Source organism: Pongo abelii, chromosome 2 (assembly GCF_028885655.2).
Source record: "Pongo abelii isolate AG06213 chromosome 2, NHGRI_mPonAbe1-v2.0_pri, whole genome shotgun sequence".
NCBI lineage: Eukaryota > Metazoa > Chordata > Mammalia > Primates > Hominidae > Pongo > Pongo abelii.
The window spans coordinates 82,303,555-82,325,658 of NC_085928.1; the positions used below are offsets into that span (position 1 = coordinate 82,303,555).

The 22,104-nt window shown below is 45.0% G+C and overlaps 1 long non-coding RNA gene across 1 annotated transcript in view; it reads left to right on the forward strand.

Annotated features, from left to right (window-relative positions):
• Nucleotides 1-22,104, forward strand: part of LOC129058234 (uncharacterized) — a 69,510-nt gene that overhangs the window by 44,843 nt on the left and 2,563 nt on the right. Inside the window, exon 3 of the long non-coding RNA XR_008523257.2 lies at nt 14,367-14,519. This is a non-coding gene — a long non-coding RNA (uncharacterized LOC129058234). The remainder of the gene's footprint in view (nt 1-14,366; nt 14,520-22,104) is intronic.

Consider the following 22,104-nt stretch of genomic DNA (forward strand, 5'->3'; position numbering starts at 1 on the left):
ATTTCTAGCCCACACATCCTCTAGTACAAGCACAAAGGACAGGACACAACTGGCCATGTGCCTGCGTGGTGGCCTTAGTTAAATGTCTCACCCAGGGTCACACAGCTCCAAGTGGAAGAGATAGGCTCCAGTCTCAGTTCTTTTTTCTCTCTCTGTCTCATTACAAACAACTGTACTGTACTGCTGGATAATACTCTAATTTATTTGTTACTTAGCATTTGCATGTTTCATGTTGTTGCTTAATGTTTCCTATCTGTGTATATTTATGAGTATTTCTTAGTGCCTGGTGCTGTGCCTACACTTTGTAGCTGCTTAGTAAGTGCTTACAGAATGAATAAATGAATGTGCTGTTTCCTCAAATAGATTGTAAACACATAACAATTAGCGACCATGGTTTCCATCCCTTTGACACCTCGATGCCTGATACTGTGCATTTGAGGTATCAGTAAAGATATCTTCTTAATGATGAGGCTGATTGTATGCCATGAGTACTGGCAGAATTTGTGCTATTGTGTCATGGAGTTCCTTTGAGAAAGCTCCATGGAGGATCCTGACTGAGCCTTGAAGAATAAGCTTTCCAGAGAAAAATGGGAAGGGTGTCCTAAGCTGAAGGAATGGCCAACAGAAACGTAGGCAAGAAGGATGGGTATGGTGGGTTTAGAAGTGACAGTCAGGAGGTCGGCTCATGTAGGAGTGAGGATGTGTGTCAGGGGAGTGGTTGGAAATGAGATTGGCTGAAATTAATCCCAATTCCACATCCAGCTCCACCATATGCAATTAACCCAGACCTCTGTTTACAGAGAGGAATTTGAAGCAAAGGCCACAAAACCAATCCATCACAGTTCCCCAGGGACTCCAACCACAACCGATGACACGAACAACCATCAGTGTTCTTTAACTCTAAGAACTTGGAAAGACTGATAGTCATAAAAGACATCCTGTAATTAAAACTGCCAACCACTATCCATCTAATATTTCAGGCTCTGTGGGAGAGCACAGGGGCTGGGGAGGAGGAGATAAGGGGGAGACAGAGGATGGCATGTTTTACAAACTCTAATCAGCCATTTAGCCATACTTATACCTCTGATACCTTCACAAGCTTGTCCTCTGTCATACAAATTTTTCATGACACAAATATGAGTGGTAATATTAGATGAATTGCTCAGGACCCTGATTGCCAAAATAAAAAGCATCTGGGGACCAGATTAAGTCCTAAAGAAAGCAAATTGTGTATAAAACCAAGGAACCCAACATCCTAGTGAGTAACTTCTGTGGTTTGATACCCAAAAGTATATGCCTATGTCTTGTCCATTTTAGTCCTCAGTTAGCCTGTTTGTGAAGTAAGGAGAAACTAACCCTTACTCCGAATAAGATAAGCATAGCTGGGTGCAGTGGCTTACACCTGTAACCCCAGCATTTTGGGAGGCCATGGCAGGAGAATTACTTGAGCCCAGGAGTTCAAGACCAGCCTGAGCAACATAGCAAGAACCCATCTCTAGAAAAAAAAAAAAAAAAAAAAAAGGATCAGCTGGGCATGGTGGCACACACCTGTAGTCCCAGCTACTTGGGAGACTGAGACGAGACGATCAGTTGAGCCTAGGAGGTCGAGGCTGCAGTAAGCCGTAATTACACCACTGCACTCCAGCCTGGGTGACAGAGTGAGACCCTGTCTCTGAAAAAATTAAAAAGTCATAAATGAGATTAGCAGTGTAAGGCTTTTTAGATAGTTCCTGTCATACAAGTGACAGTTCTGGAGTGGTCATAAGTAGCTGTTCTTTCCCCTCCTTCTCTTCGCTAGCATGGTAATCTGGCCATGTCTGGCTAAGAACCTGTAGATGCCAGGTAGGAGTGGGGAATAGCTACAGGTTAGGAGAGACCTCTGGAAATAGGAGTCCGGTATCATGCACTCCTGCTTCTAGAATGTTCTCCATTCTTTATGTTCTGTGGTGTGTCTGCCCATCCTCCCCTGATTTGTTCAGGTCCACTCCTCATCCTTCCCCTGCTCTGCTCTGCAGCTCAGGGAGGCCAATGCTTGGAGACTATTTTCCAGGCACCCATTCTAGCTGGTTTCCACCGAAGATCAGTCATTTGGAGGCACTGGTGGGATACTAGAGAGTCGAAAGGATGAACCAGGGCACTTCACTCTTCTGTCTGCTCACGGGACATCTTTGAGGCCAGCTGCATCCTCCCTCTCCACGTGGCTCCAGCTCCCACCAATAGGCCTACGGAGGTTCCAGCTTCTGCTAGGTGATGCCAGTGCTGTCCTCCCAGCCTAGGAATGGTGGAGGCTCCCTGCGCTTGCCCACTAAGCCCTGATGGCTTTCTTGGTCTCTTCTGTCTGGGGACCAAGACCTTGACTAAATTGCCTCTGTTTTAAACACCTAGAGTGAGATTTGTTCTCCTGGTGGAACCCTGACTGATACAGCCTTACTGGGAAAGCTCTAGTGCAATATCTCTATTATGATTTGCTGGTGACCAGTATAACCATTGTCAATTTGCTCCACAATTCTCAGGTTAAGAAATGTCCTATTTTTATATTTTCCTCTAATCAACTTAAAACCGGCTCCAGCCTGTACCTGTCTGGCTGGCTGGATGTCTGTTCTCAGGCAGCACCAGGACTCATCGTTTGTTCTCTGCATAAGAATTTCAGGTTCATCCAGTCTTTAGGGAGCAGGCAAGGAGCTGGTCCTTGATAACAACAGGAAATCCTGTGGAGCATCATTCCTTCTGTTTCATTACCCTGCTGTCAATTTCAGGTTCTCCATCGCTTATCAGAGACTTCTTTTCTGGGTGGGCCACATAAATGTCCTTCCCAGTGGTCTTCTCTTCCCATCACAGCTTTGGCCTCAGGGGACCCTTGTTGATGCTCTCAAGGCCACAGTGTTTAATGTCCAGCCTCCCCAGCATGTCCTCAGAGGAACAGCTCCTTCTCAGGTGCTTCATGGGACCACCACAGCTGTAGTGGAAGCCACCACCCCTCACCCCATCAGTATCCCAAAGCAAAGCCATGCAGAATCCCTCTACCAGACACACGTCTGGCTCCATCCCCCCATGAGCCTGGCAGAGCCCTCCACTGGAGGGCTGCAGGCTGGACAATGCCCACAGATATATTCAGTTGGGCTCTCAGAATGTATTTAACATTCAAAAAAATTATCTGCAACATTCTAAAATCAGTAAGTTCTACACAATAGTCCAAACTTCCTTGTACTGTTGAAATATCAGAAAAATCCAGCCACAATGATCTCACACATCCTGATGCCAAAAATGGGATAGAGCTGAGTAGTAGTGATGGTCTCTGCAGAAGGGGCGCTTTCTCCAGGCTTGGTTCATTCATGGGGCCTGACCTGCCTGCCCAGACACCAGGTGTGCCAGCCCCAGTTCAGCCCTTGAGAAGAGAGGCCTGTGCCATTCCTTCTCAGTGCTGTGTTCTCACACCCTAAAGCTCAGCTGGTCCCAGAAGGAGGGTGAATGGGGACAAAATAACTTCTCAAACTTGTGAACCCATTATGCAAGTAACAGAAAACCACATCTGTCCTATTAGGTGAGTGCAAAAGTAACTGCAGTTTTTGCACTGTTGGCATTTGCCATTTGATATTGGAATACATTATTAAATAAATGTGGTTATGTCATATATCAATTTAATGGGCATTTCTCACTTTATGTCTTTTGCTAATGACTTATCACTTGTCATTTATTTTATGTTTATTTTGGACTATGGAAATGATGTTAGACCGCAAGCAAATTTGAGTGATTTTCTTAATTTGAGTTCAAAATGGGTCATAAAGCAGCAGAGACAACTTGCAACATCAACAATGCCTTTGCCCCAGGATCTGCTAGTGAACATACAGTGCAGTGGTGGTTCAAGAAGTTTTGTGAAGGAAACAAGAAGCTTGAAGATGAGGAGTGTAGTGCCCAACCATTGGATCTTGACAATGACCAATTGAGAGCAATCATCAAAGCTGATCCTCTTAAAACTACACAAAAAGTTGCTGAAGAACTCAACGTCGACCATTCAATGGTTGTTTGGCATTTGAAGCAAAGTGGAAAGTTGAAAAAGCTCAATAAATGGGTGCCTCATGAGCTGAGTGAAAATAAAACAAAATCATCATTTTGAAATGTCATCTTCTCTTATTCTATACAACAATGAACCATTTCTTGATCAGATCGTGATGTGCCACAAAAAGTGGATTTTCTACAACAACTGATGATGACCAGCTCAATGGATGGACCAAGAAGAAGCTCCAAAGCACTTCCCAAAGCCAAATTGCACCAAAATAAGGTCATGGTCACTGTTTAGTGGTCTGCTGTCAGTGTGGTCCGCTACAGCTTTCTGAATCCAGTGAAACCATTACATCTGAGAAGTATGCTCTGCAAATTGATGAGATGCACTGAAAATTGCAATGCCTGCAGCTGGCATTGATCAACAGAAAGGGCCCAATTCTTCTACACAACAATCCCCAACCGTACATTGCACATCCCACCCTTCAAAAGTTGAACTAATTGGGTTATGAAGTTTTGCCTCATCCACTATATTCACCTGACCTCTCGCCAACTGACTACCACTTCTTCAAGCATCTTGACAACTTTTTGCAGGGAAACAGCTTCCACAATCAGCAGGAAACAGAAAATGCTTTCCAATACTATGCAGCCATAAAAAATGATGAGTTCATGTCCTTTGTAGGGACATGGATGAAATTGGAAATCATCATTCTCAGTAAACTATTGCAAGAACAAAAAACCAAACACTGCATATTCTCACTCATAGGTGGGAATTGAACAATGAGAACACATGGACACAGGAAGGGGAACATCACACTTCGGGGACTGTTGTGGGGTGGGGGGAGGGGGGAGGGATAGCATTAGGAGATATACCTAATGCTAGATGACGAGTTGGTGGGTGCAGCGCACCAGCATGGCATATGTATACATATGTAACTTACCTGCACGTTGCGCACATGTACCATAGAGCCTAAAGTATAATAATAATAATAATAATAATAATAATAATAATAAAAAGAAAAATAAAATAAAAAAAAGGATTGCAGAAAAATCAAATTAAATTTATCATAACATTAAAAAAAAAAAGAAAAAGAAAATGCTTTCCAAGAGTTCATTGAATTCCAAAACACAGATTTTTATGCTACAGGAAAAAACAAATTTATTTCTCCTTGGCAAAATTGTGCTGATTGTAATGGTTCCTATGTTGATTAATAAAGATGTGTTTGAGCCTGGTTATAATGATTTAAAATTCGTGACCTGAAACTGCAATTACATTTGCACCAACCTAATAGTTTCAGTAGAAGGTGGAAATTTATAAGGATATAGAGATGTCTTTGAGAACTCAGGGGTGGAAACACACATGTTCTCAGAAAGGGACCAGAACTGGCACTTAGGAAGTCCAGATTATCTTTCCATCTCTCATCTCTGCTTTGATGTTTCTGCTTCATTCTTTCCCTCTCCCCCTAGAATATTCTCTTCTGCTTCTTGGTGAAAAATATTCCCCCTCATAGCTATCAGGAATGCATGGTGAAGATCCAGGCACGCCACAAGAACAACTCTCTCACTGGGTTCCACTTCCACATCCCCAGGGAAGGGACTCTGTTTGGCCCAATGTGAGTCAAGAGCCCACTGCAAAGCAGTCACCTATAGCCACAGGAGAGGCTGCATGTTATCACATGTCACCAAATTCCTGCTGAACTAAGGGGGTGTGGTTGTTAAGAGGAGATTGTTGTGAACACGGCAGACACTCTCAAAGTGTCTGCTGTGGATGACTCTAGAGAAAGTAGAGAATAAAGTCATTCCCCTCTCCAGCCAACCCCGCCCCTCACAGCCCACGTACCAAGGGTGGTCTGAGAACCTGGCAGAGAAAATGGCACCGTGAGCAAGACATGAAAAATTCATTGATTGCCTGCCTGTCTGTGAGGGAAGCAATGCCAAGCTTCATTCATGCTCATCATTAATTCAATCCCAGGCTGGACTCTTTAGCTCAGAGCTTTCAGTTTAAAACAAATGAGCTTGGATATACAGTCAGCCTACGGTTGTCTGCAGGTGATCTATGTCGACGTTGGCTTCTCTCAGGCAAACCCTCCTTTCAAAGTTATTGCCAGTTAACAGATTCTACACAGCCCTAACTACCCCTTGGAGGACATTTGGAGCTCCGGATTTGCAGTTAGCACCTTTCTCTGCTTAATTACAGCATTATGGATATCTCTGCACCCTCTGTTTACTTTGCCTGCTGAGATGCATGCTGAAAGCCAAGCGCCACCTGCCTGGCTCCAGGGAAGGTTAGAGAGGCAGACCTTTCATCAAGCAGAGAATAAGCTGTCTACCCCTAGGGAGCAGTGGCTGGGAGGAGCTGGGTGAGCACCAGGTGGGAAACTTGGCTCTCAGTTTCTTGCCTCTCCAGAATGAAGTCTTTACCAAGGGGCCCTCTTTTGTTCTTAGAATGAAAATAATAGCTCATATTATCAAGTTCTTATTATGCATCTATCACTTTGTTTGGTGGCCAGCCTCCAAGATGACCCTCTGTCGTCCTTACCTTCTAATACCCATGCCCTTGGGAAGTCCCTTCCCACAATGAACCAGAGCTGACCTGTGTGACCAGAAGAATATTACATAAGGAATGGTATGTGACTTCTGAGGTTATGCCAAAAAAGACATTGAGGCATCTGCCTTTGCCTCTTGAATAGCTTGCTCTGGGGGAAGGCAGCTGCCATGTTGTGAGGACACTCAAGCAGTCTTCAAGAAAGGTCTGTGTGGGGAGAAACTGATGCCTTTGGCCAACATCCAGCACCAACTTGCCAGCCATGTGTGTGAGTCACCTTGGAAATGGATGCTCCAGCCCTGATTAGGCCTTCAGATGATCCCAGCCCCTAGCTTCCAAGTCTTCCGGCTGCAGACCCAGATAGTGGAGCAGAACTAAGTGGCCCCAACTGTACTCCATCTGAATTATCCACGCAAACTGTGAGATACAATAAATGATTGCTGTGGTTTCAAGTCATTAAGTTTTGGGGTGGTTTGTTACAGAGTACAGTCGATCCTTGTACAACATGGGTTTAAACTATGCAGGTTTACTTATATGCAGGTTTTTTCAATAAAAGTTACATTGAGCATGCCTGCCTCTCCTGCCTCCCCTTCCAGCTCCTCCACCTCTTCTGCCTCTGCCAACCGGATACAGCAAGACCAACTCCTCCTCTTCCCCCTCCTCCTCAACCTACTCAACTTGAAAACAATGAGGAGGAAGACCTTTATGATTAATGAATAGTAAATATATTCTCTCTTCTTTAAGATTTTAATAACATTTTCTTTCCTCCAGCTGACTCTATTGTAAGAATACAGCCACCTATATGCTCCAACACATGAGCATACAAAATATGTCTTAATTGACTGTTTATGTTATCAGTAAGGCTTTTGGTCAACAGTAGGTTATTAGCAGTTAAGATTTTGGGGAATCAAAAGTTATACCCAAATTTTCAACTGTGTACCCTTAGCCTCCATGTTGTTCAAGGGTCAGCTGTAATAGTTCACTAACATGCTCTGTGTGTGCTTTGCAGCAGCAGTCCCCAACCTCTTTGGCACCAGGGACTGGTTTCATGGAAGACAATTTTTCCACCAATGGGGGTATGGGGATGGTTTTGGGATGATTCAAGCACATTACATTTTTTGTACACTTTATTTCTATTATTGTTACTGTAATATATAATGAAATAATTATACAACTCACCATAATGTAGAATCAGTGAGATCTCTGAGCCTGTTTTCCTTCAACTAGACGGTTCCATCTTGGGGTTATGGGAGAAAGTGACAGATCATCAGGCATTAGATTGTCATAAGGAGTGAACAACCTAGATCCCTCGCATGTGCAGTTCACAATAGGGTTTGTGCTCCTGTGAGAATCTAATGCCGCAGTTGATCTGACAGGAGGCGGAGCTCAGGCAGTAATGTGAGCAACTGGGAGCAGCTGTAAATACAGACGAAGCTTCACTGGCTCTCCCACTCCTCACTTCCTGCTGTGTGACCTGGTTCCTAAAAGGCCACAGACTGCTACCAGGGCGGGGGACAGAGTAGGTGGTGCGGTTGGGGTTGGAGACCCTTGCTTTACAGCATTATTTCCTGTAATCCTCACAACAGCCTACAAGATAGATGCTATCTATCCACATTTCACACATGAGAAAACAGAGGCACAGAAAGTTTTCTTGCTTGCCTACTCCACATAGGTAAATACCAGATCCATTGGTGGTTCATCCATATGCCCTCAGTCTTCACCCTCCCAGTCCTTGCCACATCCTACCGTTCTACTGCAGGTACCTGCAATTCTCCATCTGAAAGCTTTCTCTCCACCCCACATGGGGCAGGCCAGAGCTACCAGAGAGTGAATGCTTCCAGGAGCAACCCTCAGCTACTGAAGGACATGCTTCCTTGCCTTTTGGGTGGGATCCCTCTGAGTCCTGCTTTACACGGTGTCCTAAGTTCTGTCCAGTATGACGCAGCCTCAGTTGTCCATAGTGGGAAGCTGATCAATAACACATCCTTTTTCAGCTGCCTTCCTTCACCATTAGACTCTCCATGTCCAGACAATGACTCTTGGGATCACCTCCCAGTGAACCACTTACATTCAAATCCTTGTCCCAGGGTCAGCTTCCAGAAGCACCCGACCTAAGACATGTAAGAAATGACAAAGTTGGAGGCCAGGCACAGTGGCCCATGCCTGTAATCCCAGCACTTTGGGAGGCTGAGGTGGGTGGATCACTTGAGGTCAGGAGTTTGAGACCAGCCTGGCCGACATGGTGAAACCCCATCTCTACTAAAAATACAAAAATTAGCTGGGGGTGGTAGCACACGCCTCTAATCCCAGCCACTCGGGAGGCTGAGATGGGAGAATTGCTTGAAGCCAAGAGGCAGAGGTTGTGGTGAGCTGAGATTGCGCCACTACACTCCATCCCGGGAAAGAAAGAAAGAAAAAGAGAGAGGGAGGGAGGGAGGAAGGAAGGAGGAAAAGGTAGGAAAAGGAAAGAACAGAGCTGGGATTTGAACCAGGCACTGACTCCCAAGCCAGCTCTCTGAACCATGTTGCCACTGAGTCTCACACAAGTCAAACCCCTGAGCATCCATGATTCTCATTTTCAAATGCAAATATACCCCACACTAATCAGACTTAGGAATGATCTGCTATTTGGGATTGGCCACATTTCTGATCTCTCTATTCATAGAAATCACTGAGAATTCACTAAGTAAATATGAGGCAGAGGAATATTATTCAATGTTGGTTTGCATTTTCCTCCCTGGTGTCAGATAGCCAGGCTCATACTTGAACTCTGGCTTGATATTTTCTGGACGAAAGAGATAGAGTTAGCTTCGAGAAGAGTTGGCTGCTCTGGGCTTCAGCCAGGGACTCCTGTCACGGAGGGTCGTGAGCAGGAGCAGACCAAAGCCCTGGAGAGCAGCAGGAGCCGTTGCCACATCAGTCAGCTGGAACACAACTACCCAGGCTTATTTTTCTCCTTCTCATTTGCTCTCTTGAAAGCATCAGTGCCTTCAACAGCCTCAGCGTAGTCGACTGGGAAGCCAGAAGCTCTGGGAAAATCCACCTGGCTCTAGAGAAAGCCCCAAGCTTTTCATCCCCATCTCCCCAGAGCCCATTTTTGTTGTTTTTTGGGACAGGGTCTCACTCTGTTACCCAGGCTGGAGTGCAGTGGCATGATCACAGCTCACTGTAGCCTTCACCTCCCAAGCTTAAGCAATCCTCCTGCCTCAGCCTCCTGAGTAACTGGAACTATAGGTGTACACCACCATAACCAGCTAATTGTTTTATTTTTTGTTTGTATAGAGACAGAGACAGCGAGAATCTTGCCCAGTCTGGTCTCAAACTCCAGGGCTCAAGCGATCCTCCTGACTTGACCTCCCAAAGTGCTGAGATTACAGGCATGAGCCATCACACCCAGCCAAGAAACCAATTTTAGTCTTTTCCAAAAATATATGACTACACATCACTCCCACTTTTTAAAACAGAACACCTGTTAACATCTGGTAGCGTACTCACATTTCATGAAACAGTTTGGCAATCATCATCCTAAATTTTCTAATTACTGCCTACAACAGGATTTTGCGGATACCCATCCATGCTGGGCATCCTGTTTGTGAGACAATAAAACAGGCAAGGCCCCAGTCCTCCAAGTGCCTGCCAACCTTTCCAGATTGCTGGGAAGACTGAGTGATGAGTGCTGAGTGAAGTATGAAGCTTCACAGATGTCTGTTATTGTTACTGCTTGTCAACTCTCAACTGTGGTTTTGTTTTTTAAGGATTGCTAATAAGGGAGCTTCTAATAACTGTGCTTGTGGGAGTGTCAGGAAGTAGACTCTGGGATACAGGGTGTGCCCCACGTGTTCTTGAGGTTTATACCCAAGGAAAGGAGGAGAAGGAAGCTGGACTGGGCGGAGGGAGAAGCTGGGTTGCAATGCACCCTGTTGATGGTTAAATGCCCCCAAGGGGCACTCTGGAGCTGGGCTGGCCATTCAGTGTCATCCCTAGTTGGGGTGAAGGGAATGAGCCTTTACCTCCGCACCTTGATCAGTCATTGGATACGACACCCACCTGCTGGACTCATCAGAGCCAGTCCCTGCATCGGGCTACCAGCAATCAGGGAGTAAGTCCCTCATTCCTGAAGGGGGACTAGGTGATGCACCACATTGTCCACAAAATAACATTCTATAAGTTTCAAGGAGATAAACATTCCATTTCTTCACCTCTTTCACAATATCAGGTAGCAATCCAATCTAACTCTTTACTGGGGAGTTGATTCACATCTTGCTTTCTGGAGCTGACCTTTTAATAGCAAACAGGCACATGTGCCAAGAGATGCCAAATCAAAGCCTTCCTTTGATATGTAGCCATTAGGGAATGCCAGATTGTCCCTACCAGTGGAGCCATTTTCTCCTCTCAATTAGCTAAAGGGCCTCTCAGTAGTTTTCTTCCCCAACATACATAGACCTGGCCTTCTAAAATGGACTTCTCTCCCCTTCTTCTTTGTAGGGAGTTGTGCTGGGCATTCTCCCACTTTTTCCACCCCATTCTGTGTCTCAGGTGGGGCTGATCGCCATGGCTGCATCAGTGAGCTCCCTTACTTTCCAGCTTCTATTCAGGTTCAGCCAATGGGAGGCACCAATAGGAATATGTTGGGGGGAACAGAAAGAGATTGGGGTGTTTCTTCCTCCTGACTCTCAGTCCCTAGCCAAGAGCAGAGGTCATGCTCCTTTATCCAAGGCCACAGTTCCTCTCAGCTCCACTGTTGGAGTCATGGCTCTTGTTAGTTCCAGAAACTGTTCCTTCCCTTTAGCCCTTCAGGACTGGGTCTGTGGAAAGGGAAGCAGCTCCTCTCTGTATTATCTGGGCTGTGCTTCCTTGTTCCTCCTCAGTTTCCCTTATACCTCCATTTGTAAGATGAATTTTTATGAACATCTCCTTAATCACCCCTTTGTGCTTTTTCTGCCAGGACCCTGACTCACACACAACCCCATCCTATTGTCCAGAAATGAAATAGCTTCACCCAGGATTTCCCAAGATTCCTGAAAGGCCAGGAACCAGAGAGAATCTGTACGTTTTTGTCTTTGGAGGTCTACATTGAGGTCCCTGAAGCTCAGCATTCCAGACTCTTCTCTGCTTTCTCTCTATTTTATCTTTGATCTTTAGAACAATGTTTCTCAACCATTTTAAAAGGCACACTGCCCATTCAGGATCACTCAAAGACCTGCTTTATCTGGCTCTTCTCTTTGTCTCTCCCATTATATCATTCTTCAATAAATGTCTGTGGCCAGGTGCAGTGGCTCACGCCGCGAATCCCAGCACTTTGGGAGGCCGAGGTGGGAGGATTGCTTGAATCCAGGAGTTCAAGACCAGCCTGGGGAACATGACAAGACCCCATCTCTACAAAAAAATAAAAAAAATAATTATCCAGGTGTAGCAGCACGTGTCTGTGGCCCCAGCTACTCAAGAGGTTGAGGTGGGAAGATTGCTTGAGCCCTGGAGTTTGAGGCTGCAGTGAGCTGTTGATTGTGCCACTCTACTCCATCCTGGGCAACAGAGCAATACTCCATCTCAAAAATAAAAAATGTCTATGGGAAGAATGAATGAATGTCTGATCCTCAGTTTCCTTGCTTACAAAAATGAGGGGAATAACCCTCCTAAAAAGCTTTTAAGTTAGGTGTCATCATTACTACAATTTTACAAAGGTAGAAATTGAAGATCAGAGAAGATAAGGACTTGCTCAAGGTCACACAGCTAGGAAAGAGCAAGATCAGAAATGGAACCAAGGGCTTCTGACTGAGTCTGGGGCTCTTGATATGGCACCACAGCCCACTACCTTTCCAGATTAATAAAAAGAAACCAGTGCACCCTCAACCACTTTAAAAGGCACACTGCCCATTCGGAATCACTCAAAGGCCCACATTATGTGGATTTTCTCCATCTTCTCCTGAACAGTCAGGAATTGAGATTTCTGAGGCCAGATAGATTATAGATGATTGATAGATAGATATGCAGCTATATATATTATATGGTTTAACTGTGTTCCCACCCAAATTTCATCCTGAATTGTAGTTCCTGTAATCCCCACGTGTCACGGGAGGGACCAGGTGGAGATAATTGAATCATGGGGGTGGTTTCCCCTATTCTCATGACAGTGAGTTAGCTCTCATGAGAGCTGATGGTTTTATAAGGGACTTCCCCCTTTGCTAGGCACTCATTCTCTCTCCTGCTGCCCTGTGAAGAGGTGCCTTCCACCATGATTGTAAGTTTCCTGAGGCTTCCCCAGCCATGTGGAACTGTGAGTTAATTAAACCTCTTTTTTAAAAAAATAAATTATGCAGTCTCTGGTGTTTCTCCATAGCAGCAAGAGAATGGGTTGATACAATATATGTGTTTTCTTTTTAATTATCCTCTAAGCGCACACACACACACACACACACACACACACACACACACACACACACAGAGAGAGAGAGAAGAAGGCTGCCCTTAAGTTCCTCTAGGGATGTGGGGTGGAAACATCCCCCTTCTTGTTGTCATCATGGTTCTGGAGGTCTGTTATCATGCAGCCCCTTTGTCCGTCTTTGCAATAGTTCCAGGGTCCTTACCTTACTTCCCTGAAGCTTTGATTAAAAGGGTGAGTCACATGGCTATTGAAAGGCGCAGAACATAGGTGGATTGTAATTTGAGCTACATAATTGCAAATGAACATGTTTTTAAACCTTCAGAGCTTCACTTTTCTCACTGTAAAATAGGAAAAGATATTTACTCCACAGGTGACAGTGAGAGTCAACTGAAAAAAAAATACCCAGTACTATGCCTGTTGTAGAGTAACTGTTCAGTAAATATTAAATCCCATCCTACCCACCTCCAGGGGTTCCCAACCACTTCCCAGGCCTCAGAAGAATCTCACTGTGTTGGGTAGGGGGTCCGTGGACGGCAGGGACCTGTGGATGTACAACCTTGCTTTGCCATTTTAGAGGAATATCAGCCGAGGTGTGGAAAGGAGTTATGTCAGGCCCTGTTCTTCGCTAGGGAATGTTCTGCTAGGTCGGGACACTGTGAGCAGAGCTTCAGCAATCCCAGTGTGCGGCTCCACAGCAACTTGTTGCACCTGCCAGCCACCATCTGATGGGAATTACCTGAGAGCCACGACCGTGAAGCCATTCACAGGAACTCATTCTTCCAGGAGGTCAGCAACGGAAATGACCAGGACCAGAAGAGATACAAATTTGGGGGAATTTAACCTGATGAATGCTGGGCCTTTCCTAGTCCATGGGGCCTTGTAGAACCCCAGGTGGAGGTGGAGGTGGAAGGATCTAGAAGTTGCTTAGTTATAAAGAATGATAACCTACTCACACTGGCTACTTGAGCGGAATTTATGGAAATGCTAACCTACCAGGCTTATCAGAAGGTAGGAGCTAGGCATCTCTCTGAAGCAGAAGTCTAGACATTCTGAAATTGTGCCATTAAAGTAACTAAACAGCCAACTCTCTCATCTCTGTTTCTTGATTCAGAGAGAGAGAGAAATATTTAAGCGGCAAGAAGCCAACCAACGCTCACTCCTGGCCGAACAGCTGCAGCAGAGGGGTGGGCTTACGCAGGTCCCATTAGGTGGAAGGGGCCTTCCTTCCCCTGTGGCTGAAGGAAAAGAATTCTCAGAGATGGATGCAGACAACTGGCCAGAACCCCACAGGTTGTCTACCACAATAAGCAAGTTCTACTTAGTAGCCTTTTTCATTTAGGCAGGGCTCCATTTCTGTTTAAATTGGGGAAGCTTTAAACTTTATTTGCAAAGGTTTTCTAGAATACCTTTTAGCTTCCTGACTGCTCAATTCTGCCACAGGACTTTTGAAAACTCTGCTCCCTCTGCCTGGAAAACCCCTTCTAGCCTCCGACCCCTTCCACAGCCGGGTACTCCTCCTCATCTGCAGCTCTCTAATTGGATGTCCTATCACCGACCCTCAGAGGAGCTCACGGTCATCAGTTTCACACTCTGGTAATATGCTATGCTTTTCTTTCACTGAGTTTATCACACATGCAATGACCTGTTTGTTTGTGTAATTATTTCATGTCTGTCCCTTAGACTAGGCTACAAGCTCTAAGAGGGCAAGGGCTGTTTCTTATGTACCACTTTATCTCCATTGTCTGGCATATTGCTGGGAACAGGTAGGTGCTTGCTATATTTTCCCTCATCCTTGTGCTAAACTCATGAATCCTCACAATAACCTTTATTATCCACTTTTATGATAAAGACACAGGCTCAGAGAGTGCAAGTGATGTGCTGTGGGGCAAACACACCTAACAGCAATAGCTTGAGCACACACTTAGAATGACCCTGTATGGCAGATGCACCTGAATGTGTGTTCCGAACTAGGGAATCCAGGGGTGACCAACCCAGAGATCATTCATGATCTATAAAAATCAGAGCCCCTGGCCTGTCCTGTGGCATACAGGGGATCGAGGTCCTGAGTTTGGGGGTCAAATGAAGGCTGCCAGGTGGAGGTCATTAGGGGAAGGGTGTTAAGTGAAAATACTGCATAAACTGCATGTTGTGTGCAGGGGGTTGCGGTTCTCCTGCCCAGCCCGCTGCTGCTGGACTCTCCCCTGTATGGAAGCCCCAAATAAAATCTCACGTCTCCTTTGCTGGCTCTGTCTTCAGCCTCTTGAACCCACTGAGGTTAATAGGGGTTCAGCACAACTAAAGCCACACAGCTGGGAAGATGCAGAGCCAGGCAGGGCATCTCTCAGACCCCAAAGCCTGAGCTTTTTTATGATTCCATGCTGCTTCTCATGTAGACCAGATATGTCTCATTTCAAGATCTGAAGAATCTCCACAATTAGTCTGAATGTCCACATGTGCGGCATTTTGCTTTTAAATCCACAGGCCTTAGAAGCAGCAGTTCTAAGAGTGAATCTGTAAATTGGTTTCAGGTATCCCAAATCTCAGGCACCAAGGGAGCATGTTTAAAAGCCCCAGTACCCAGCCCCACTTGCAGGGCTAGGTGAGACTCTAGTACTTGCAGTATCAACAAGCACCCCCAGGTGCTTCTAATGCACAGCCAGGTTGAAAAACCAGTGCCTTAGGGTACCTGGTGCCTGTCTGATTTTTCTGTTTTTGCTGTGATTACCTGGAGGGGGTTGGTAAAGGAAGTGTTGAAGCTTGCAATGAAGAAAAGCCGAAGCTTACCTTTTTATTCAAAAGAAATGCCTACTGCTCCAGGAAGACAGCAAGGGGGCGTCTGAGCTGTCATTTGAATTGCTGGGATGAGGACACGGTCTCTACTTCACGCCTTGGCGGTCTCACTAGTGCCAGTTCATAGGAACAGGTGGGCCTCACAGGCAGGCTTATGGGCTCCAGAATTGGCTTGTAAATAACTCATACGGCACAGCTGGGTTTCTGGCCTCATAAATATTGACCAGCTGTGATTAACCGTCCACTCCGGATCACATTATCTAGTGGGAAAACTCCTTTATTAGGGTATTAAATAAGCATGAGGCCGTGCCTGTTCTGTACAACAGCTTTCCCCTGTGAAGTATGATGCTCTGGCCAGGTGATCTCTACCCAGGTAGGTAAAAGAGAACCATCAATTCCATTAAACAAGGTATTAATTGAGTACTTACTATCTGCTTGGCATTCAGCCAGGGACTGGGGAGATTATGGTGAATGAGATATTTTAATGAGTCAGAAAATATGTTCAAAATAAGCTCAACTCTCTAAAACTGCCTAAAATGATGTCAGAGAAAGGTGTGGATGAGAAGGAACCTGGACACTGTTAGCCTAAGACTTTATTTAAAAATGCAGGTGTATTCATTTCCCAGTTCTCATTAGTTGCCCTCCACCCGAACGAGACCAAACCGAGCTTGCTACAGGAAGGGAGTCAGCCACCATCACGTGTGTTTGACAGAGATACAAAAGCAGGCAGAGGAGCCAGAAAGCTTTGTAAAGGGAAGAAGGAGAAGATTTCAGCCCTGATTCAGGTTGTTGGCATGGGAGGTGGGCTAACAAGAAGTGGGGCAATCCTATGTGATGGGCTAGAGTGCATTTTTGGCTTCCCCTGATTGGGCCTAAGTTGAATATGGGGACACAAGTTGGGGAAGCTGTCAGCTACTGAGGATATCCTGGCCACTTGGGGCTGATTGCTACAGAGGTTGCTGTGTGGCATCCTGGGCTGGTTACTACAGACAGGAGTCTAATTTTCTGGACTAGTTGCTGTAGGCAGTAGATTGGCTTCCTGGGCTGGTTGCTTCAGGTTGTGGATCAGAGGTCGGTTTTATATATTGTCTGGCCATGGTCTATTTGTATATTCAGTCTCATAGGGCTGCCATAACAAAGTCTCACAAATTGAGTGGCCTAAAGGAAGAGAAATGTATTCTCTCTCAGGGCTGGAGACTAGGAGTCTAAAATCAAGGGGTCAGCAGGGCCACATCCTCTCTTCCTAGCTTCTGGTTGCTATAATTAGTGGTGTTTCTTCGTTCGTAGCTGCATGACTCCCATAGCTGCCTCTGTGGTCACGTGTTTCTCTTCCTCCTGGGCATCCATATTTTCACATGGCCGCCTCCTCCTCTGTGTGTCTGTCTCGGTTCCTCTGCTCCTCTCATGAAGACTCCAATCATGTTGGATTAAGGACTCACCCTAATTCATTATGAATTCATCATAAGTTGATTGCATCTGCGAAGACCCTAATTCCAAATTGGATCATGTTCACAGGTACCAGGGTTGGGACTTGAACATAGCTTTTGGGGGACACAATTCAAACCACAATACTGTGTATCTTGAGAAGGCTCCGAAGAGGTGCCAGGAGCACATGCTGATGGTTTTATGGGGCTTTGGCAGGAATAGTCAGCCAATGTTTAAGTTTCTGGAAGAGTCAAGGATGATTCTAGAAGAAAAAGGAATTGCCCTGGTGGTTTAGCGGTCACTGTTTCAACAGTATGGATCTTACCGAGAGGAGTGGGGAGATGCAGTCAGAGGCTTAGGTTTTGTGCTGGAGTGGGTGGGAGGAACAGCTGGGATGACAAAGACACACAGGCGCCCCAGTGGAAAAGTGTCTCTCATGAGGTCACCTAGAGATGGCAATAATAGGTCAAAGGCCTACATGGTACCCAGGCAAAACCGTCAGTGATGCTGATAATCAAGGCCAAGATTGGATGCTTACAAATGAGAGGAGATGGATACAGGGCTTCCCATGACAAAAGCAGCCTCATCTCCATCCCTGCAGTTTTTAGCCTTATAGGGTGCATTCATTTACTTGGGCTGCCATAACACAGTACCACAAATTGGGTGGCTTAAAACAATAGAAATTTATTCTCTCACACTAATAGCTACAAGTCCAAAATCAAGGCATTGGCAGGTTCGTTCCCTCTGGGGGAGAATGTGCTCTGTGCATTTTCCTAGTTTCTGGTAGGAACCAGCAGTCCTTGCTATGCCTTGATTCCTAGATGCATCACTCCAATCTCTGCCTCCGTCTTTACACGGCGTTTTCCCTCTGTGTCTGTCTATATCCAGATTTTCCTCTTCTTAAGAGGACACACTTTGTATTGGATCAGGGCCTACCCTAATGACCTCATCATAACTTAATTACATCTACAAAGACCCTATTTCCAGATAAGATCACATTTACAGGTTCGGGGGTTAGGGCTTCAACATATCTTGTTGGAGAATACAATTCAACTCATAATATAGAGGATATAGGAAATAATACAGTGTTGTAAATGCTGTAATGGAGAGTGGGGAGGCCTGAGAGCACTGTAGGGAAGGGCCTGGGCTTACAGGGACTGGAAAGGCTTCCTGGAGGAGGCGCCATCAAACGGAGACCTGTGGATGACTAGGCATTAGAGAGGTAAAATGAGTTCCAGGAAGGAACAGCACATGCACAGACCAGGAGAAAGGGAAAAGCGTGGTACATTACAGGATAAGTAGTTCAGACTTTTTAGATCAGAAAGAACGAGAGAATAATGGCACAAGAGGAGCATGATAAGAGAGAGATGGAACTGTGCCAGCTGGAACTTTCCTGAACAGCAGACACTAGGGAAAGAAGAGAGATGTGCGGAAGAATCTTTATTTGTAGGAATTCTTTTTCTTACTCAAGTTTCTGAGAGTCATCATTTCTATATGCAATGCAAACTGCAATGATATCGTTTGGCTGTGTCCTCACCCAAATTTCACCTTGAATTGTAATACTCCCCAAGTGTCAAGGGTGGGGCTAGGTGAAGATAATTGAATCATGGGGTGGTTCCTTCATGCTGTTCCCATGGTCGTGAATAAGTTTTACAAGATCTGATGGTTTTATAAATAAGAGTTCCCCTACACGAACTCTTTTGCCTGCTGCCACATAAGATGCGTCCTGCTTCTCCTTTGCTTTCCACCATGATTGTGAGGCCTCCCCAGCCATGTGGACCTGTGAGTCAATTAAATCTCTTTCCTTTAGAAATTACCCAGTCTCAGGTATGGCTTTATTAGCAGCATGAGAACAGACTAACATATGCAATCTTGGAGATCTAAACAGAAGGACCTGGTGGCAAGCTTCCAGAGCTGATATAAAATAAGATGACATTTGTTTCATCAGTGAGTACCTACTACACACTGGCCATGTCGCAGTGTAAGCAAAAATCCATATTGTGCCTATCCTCCAGGCTATTAATGGTCTGTCTACTGGGAGAGAGACAGTAATCAAATAGTCCTTCAAATAAATGTTTAATTACAAATTCAGATAATAACATAATGGTAGGATTAGATTTACAGGATTTTTTTCCATTTTTAAGAATCACAGTGGTTTAAATATTAGCAGTTTTTCTCTCTCATAAACAAAATTCAGAGATGGCTGGTACAGTCACTCCACAGTCATCAGGAACTCAGGCCCCTTCGGTCCTCTGGCCCATAATTTTTAGCATATCTCATGGTGCTAGATGGCCACAGGAGCTCCAGGCATCAGGTTCATATTCCAGGAAGGCTGAAGAACAAAATGCTATACCCCTTTTAAAGAGCTTTCCTGTAAGTATTAACCAATCAAATTCCACTTACATGTCCTCATCAGAACCCTGTTACATGGCCACCTAGCTGCAAGAGAGACTGAAAATAATAGACTTTAACTGGGCTCATGTCACCCTAAAATAAAATCATGATTCTAAAACCAAGGACAGAAGGCAGAAAGGATATTGTGTGGGGAGTCAGATCCCTCTATCACATGAAACAAAGGAACGCCATTCTCCCGGGGAGTGATGCCTATGTTGAAAGATACAGGATGAGGAGGGGCTAACCATGTGAAAGGGGGAGGGACGTAGGGCTCCCCACAAACTAAACAGGCTAATGTAGCTGGACCACAGATGGGAAGATGAGGTACTGAGAGATAAAACAGGGCAAGGTAGGCAGAGACCTGATGAACCGGGGCATTGTTAAGATTTGGGGCTTTATTCTAAGTGCAGTGGAAGCTGCTAAGGGGTATTAAGTAGGAGATAATACCCTTTAGCAGCTGGTCTGATCATCTCTGTGTGTTTTGAGCACCTACAATGTGCATGGTGCGGGGTACTGGTGATACAGAGGTATAGCGTCCCCTCACTGGTGGAGCCTGGTTTGGGGGAGAGCAGCTGCCTTCTGGATTAGAGCTCACAGAACCATATGCCCAGCTGTGTGCAGGGAAGTGTGGGTGTCAGCAAAGGGTTAACCTCAGAGCCACCTGTTGGTAGTTGAATGCAATTTTAGCAAGATGAAGGGGAGGACAAGGACATGCCAGGCAGAGCCGGCCCAAGCGCTGCAAGTGTCCAGTATTGAGGATCTGCCAGTAACAGGTGATTTCTGGAGGAAGGCCAAGAGATGAGACTCAAAGTCAGTCAGAGGTTAGATCACTAAAGGTCTTGTATGTCAGGCTAAGGAGCTGAATGTTAGCGAGCCACGGAAGGGTGTTGAGTCAGGGAGTGACATGATGCAAGCTATGTTTTAGCACATCAGCATTGGCAGCAGCATGCACGAATGCAGAGGAGGGAGGAATGCATAGTTACTGAAAAGAGGAGGTTGCTTTTTGTGCACTTGAACTTCTGCCTGTTGGGATCCTGGCTAATTTTATCCTTGTTGGCAGACACCTACTCGGACTACTCCTCCTTGTGAAATACAGAAGCTGAGACCTACATTCCCTTGTCTGAAATTCTGAAATCCAGAAAGCTCTGAAAACAATTTTTTTTTTCTTTTTGGTGATTCCTTTGATGACCAAACCTGAGCCTAAACTAAACTCATTCATCCCGACTCTGTCTGGCATAATGTGACTTAATCTATTTAGTCCTCTTAATGTGAATATTAATGTTTTCCTGTGTAGAAGGATTAATGAGTTCAGTGATCAGTGTTAAATAATAAATGGCATACATAGAGTATTGCCTTTCTAACATTCAAAAAATCCTAAATTTCATAATACATCTGGCCCGAGTGTTTTTGTTTGTTTGTTTGTTTGTTTGTTTTTTGAGATGAAGTCTTGCTCTGTTGCCCAGGCTAGAGTGCAGTGGTGAAATCTTGGCTCGCTGCAACCTCCGCCTCCCAGGTTCAAGCGATTCTCTTGCCTCAGCCTCCTGAGAAGCTGGGACTACAGGTGCCCACCACCATACCCGGCTCATTTTTGTATTTTTAGTAGAGACGAGGTTTCACCATATTGGCCAGCCTGGTCTCGAACTCCTGACCTCACGTGATCTGCCCGTCCCGGCCTCCCAAAGTGCTGGGATTACAGGTGTTAGCCGCTGTGCCCGGCCTGGCCAAAGGTTTTAGATAAAGGATTGTAGTTACCATATATAAGCAAGAAGTTCTGAAATAGCAGGAGAATTTGCTCTAACTAGGGGATTGTTTTAGCAGAGAAAAGGAGAATCTACTTGACGCAAAAGACAGTAAACTTATGGATCTCATATTTCAGTGGATCATAGACAGTATAAAATAAATAGGCTCAAAGAACATTTTCCTACCTTTATGGATGATAAATCAACAAGAGGTTAATAAGAAAGACTTAGGGCTACCCAGGATGCCACCACATTTATAAAGTTAATATCATAGAGAATAACTAGCATCTACTCCCATAAGGCCAGTGGCATTATTGTTTTTGATAACAAACGTATATTTATATGATGCTTCGGATTGTTTCAGGTATTATTGCAAATGCTTTCTCCTTTAATTCTTGTAAGAACCATGATGAATGGATGTTGGCATTCCCAATCTACAGCCAAGGGCTTCAAGCTCAGAGAAGAGGAAATTTGTTCAAAGGCACTCAGCCAACATTTACACATAGGGCCTGGATTCGGTTCTTCTGAATCTGAGATCTGTGATCTTATTTTCAACAAACAATAACATTCTTGGATGAAGGGTAACAACTTTTAAAAAGCCTGCTACAAAGACGCAGCACAATAAAATTTATCTCACAAGCCCACTCCAACTCATAAATTGTGGCTGAATGACATGCTCAGTTGAGGATTTCAAAATTGTTTCCAGGCCTAACAAGGACTTTGGTAATTTACCAGACCTGACAAGGACTTTAACAATCTATTAGCTTTGATTACCAAGGTACAAAATGGCAGCGTGGCAAATGGGTGGATTGCTATTCTTTTTTAATTAT